Below are 4,126 nucleotides of genomic sequence, written 5' to 3' on the forward strand. Positions count from 1 at the left end.
TGCATATATACTGTAAATAAATAAATAAATATATATATATATATATATATATATATATATGTGTGTACATATAACATATATACAGTATATATATATATATATATATATATTTACATATGTATATGTATATATATGAACATATATACACATTGATATATAGATAGTGCATTGTTTCTCTTGTTCTTTCTTATGTCAAGGCCTCCTAGGGGAGAGGGTGATGCTGATATATATATATATATATATATATAGACTGTATATATATATGTATATATATATATATATATATATGCAAAGATAGATGGATAGATAATTAGGTAATGTAATTGTAGCTATCAAACTATTCCCGAAACAAGCAAAAGGCTCTTCATGCGGAAGAGACAACTTAGGCCATAAACAAAAATAGTAAGATATAGTTTCAATATTCTCTTCTATATTTGGAGACAAAATGCAATTAGAGACTTGTTCTTAACCTGCATTCCTAGTTGGTAAAAAAAGTATTTTGAAATTTTTTGTTATTTTTGTCCTTAATAAGAATTTTTGAACGAGATTTTATTTGGGGCAAAAAGTAATAATTTTATTTCGTAATTTATGCATTTCTAAATTCCCTGCAAACTTCAAAATGTAATACAGTATGTCTATACCTTAAGAAATGGGATTAGTTTTCGTAACTTTGTGTTCTTGAGTAAATATTCTAATAAACTGATACAATTTGCAGTCCTTTTGCGTCATACAAAAAGAAAAAAAAAATTAAAAAATCCCAGGATTCTAAGTATCAGTCATATTTTGTCGAATTTTCCAATGAATACTGAGAACCGACTTACTGAACCTATAAATCTAAATTAGTATTTTAGTTGTTGTTAGGTTAAGTATCGGTGTCTCCATTAATGTTTAGAAAATTTACAATATATGATGATATAAATGATAAGTGAAATCTTCCTTGTTTTGCTATCTGAATTTTTATAAGTTTTTCTCTTCTTTTCGTGCCTTTTTACATAATTCTATCATCCTTCATTTATTACCCATAACTCATATCCAGTCTTTAATTATCCTTCCCTGTTTTTCTCTCAATCTATATCATACACCCTTTATTTCTTCTTCTCAAGTTCCATCTTTTATAGCTCCCACGTTCTAATGACATGTATTTACGTTCATTTTCAACTTGTTTAGTTTCTCTGCATTCGCATTTTATGGGATGTAAACATAGGCTGGTATTCTCATAAATTTTAAGCCGCTGTCGTCGTAAATAATGCTGTCATGGCATATTTCATTTTCGACTTTTTCTTTTGTTTCGAAAATTGCTTGTTTCTCATCTTCCTAACTAAAAATAGACCAGAAACTCTAGTATCTAGAGACGTGGATCTTCTTCGTTGCAACTCAATTTTATGGTTTTAACATCATTAATTCGTTTCGAGACGAAAAGTTTGTTTTGAAAATTTTCAGACTTAAAATTGAAATTTCAATTTTGATAATTTATAGAATAACAATAATGTCAAATTTCTTAGGAACCGTCTAAATAAACGATAATCAATATTATTATTATTATTATTATTATTATTATTATTATTATTATTATTATTATTACTTGTTAAGCTACAATCCTAGTTGGAAAAGCAGAATTTTATAAGCTCGAGGGTTCCAACAGGGAAAATAGCCCAGTGATGAAAGGAAATATGGAAAAGTACAAGAGAGTTAAATAACAATTAAAATGAAATATTTTAAAAACAATAACAACATTAAAATAAATCTTTCATTTATCATCTATAAAAACTTAAAAAAGAAAAGAAAAAAGGAAGAGAAATAAGATAGAATAGTGTGCCCGAGTGTAACCTCAAGCAAGAGAACTCTACCCCAAGACAGTGAAAGACCATATCACAGAGGCTATGGAACTACCCAAGACCAGAGAACAATGGTTCGACATAGGAGTGTCCCTCTCCTAGAAGAGCTGACCACCACAGCCAGAGCCCCTTCCACCTCTACCAAGAGGAAAGCAGCCACCAAACAATTACAGTGCAGTAGCTAACCCCTTGAGCGAGGAAGAATTGTTTGGAAATCCCAGTGTTGTCAGATGTATGAGAACAGAGGAGAATATGTAAAGAATAGGCCAGATTTTTCGGTGTATGTGTAGGCAACAGAAAAATGAGCCGTGACCAAAGAGAAGGATCCAGTGTAGTATTGTCTGGCAAGTCAAAGAACTCCATAACTCTCTAGCGGTAGTATCTCAACGGGTGGCTTAATGTTTTTACTTAACTGCCCTAAATCATTTAAGAATTTTATTTTATTTTATATTTCTACTACATAAGAATTAAAATCAGCAACTAGTTTTTAGCTGCCAATAAATTTAAATCATGGAAAATTATTGTTCTCAATTAGAAATCTAGTTCAAAGACTTGAGAGAGAGAGAGAGAGAGAGAGAGAGAGAGAGAGAATGTTAACTATTACACTTATCGACACCTTAAGAATCTAGTTCGAAGTCTCATTGAACATGTATTCTAAAGGAGAGAGAGAGAGAGAGAGAGAGAGAGAGAGAGAGAGAGAGGATATTATAGCAGCTTCGACAAGTATTGTGTGTGGCTTCAAATGCAATTACCTCTCTCCTGGGCCAACCATTTAACGAGCGACGAGCGAAGCCATAACTCAATTAGATAAACCTATGAAAATATATGTACGAACCTATATGATAAGCAGTGTGTCTATTTTTACTGTACAGTCAGACATTTGCCTTTATGAAAATTAATGAATAAATTTCCTTGATATATGATTTTAGTAAATCATGAATAAATTTTAGGAAATTATGCGTAACCAGTAATAACTTTTACCTCCCTCCATGCAAAAATTATTTCTATCACCCTAAGCTATGGAATTCACTCTCAGATTATGTGTCCTTACCCCTACTATAATTCAGCCTTTATTATTATTATTATTATTATTATTATTATTATTATTATTATATTATTATTATTATTATTATTATTATTATTATTATTATTGACCACACTCCACAGACTGGTGGTTTATAAAGTGGGGTTCCAGGTTGTATCCAGCTTCTTTAAGAATCCATCACTTTCTTCACTATTTTCATTATTATTATTATTATTATTATTATTATTATTATTATTATTATTATTATTATCTAAGGCACAACCCTAGTTGGATAAAGCAGGATTCTATAAGCCCAAGGACTCCAACTGGAAAAGGAAATGAATATACTATATGAAAATTCATGAAATATTCATAAAATATTTGAAAATAGTAATAGAATAATTATGTCCTATATAAACTACGAAAAGAAGCAAATGTTTTTATATTGAATAGGCTGATATCATATCAGCCTATTCAATATAAAAACATTTGCTGCAAGTTTGAACTTATGAAGTTCCACCGATTCAACCACCAGATTAGGAAATTTATCCCACAATCTGATCATACCTGGAATCATACTTCTAGAATACTGTTTTGTATTTAACCTAATAAAGGAGAAGGAAGACTGTCATAATTAACTTCATACCTGGTATTACGCGCAGGACGGTACTGTCTGGGAAGATCAAAATGCAAAGGATGGTCAGAATTATGAAAAAAACCTATGCAAGTTCAATTGCATTCTTCGGAAATAAGTTCAAATTTCTGTTTATCAGTCCTCTATCAGTTACTTTCAATTGGCCTGAGCAAGACAATGGCATCGCGTTTCCATTCCATCGACAATTGCTTTGTAAAAAAAAAAAAAAAAAAAAAAAATAATCCTGAAACCCCAATTTAAAATACGCTTTTTTTGCAAAGATTAAAAATGCTTCAGAAGGCAAATACCCGCAGGAGAGGTCTTACTCAAGGGCCTCCCCTGTAATTATAGCTTATCACGTTGATGAATCTGTCCTCCTTTTGGTGAGACGATAATGACGGAGCTTCTGTTGGATGGTTGTATAAAAAACCAGTCTCTCTGTGTAATTTAGATGTACTTGTTTGTAAAGATTAGTAAAGCTGTTGAGAGAATAGCGGTGTAAATCAATTGTTTTATAATGATAGGTTATATCAATTTGACATCTTTCTTATTATTCCATAATGATTATCATTGATATTGGTACTATTGGTAGCAAACATATGTAGTACTTATAAGGTGTTATGCATATGATAT

This window comes from Palaemon carinicauda, chromosome 9 (assembly GCF_036898095.1).
Source record: "Palaemon carinicauda isolate YSFRI2023 chromosome 9, ASM3689809v2, whole genome shotgun sequence".
In the NCBI taxonomy this organism is placed as follows: domain Eukaryota; kingdom Metazoa; phylum Arthropoda; class Malacostraca; order Decapoda; family Palaemonidae; genus Palaemon; species Palaemon carinicauda.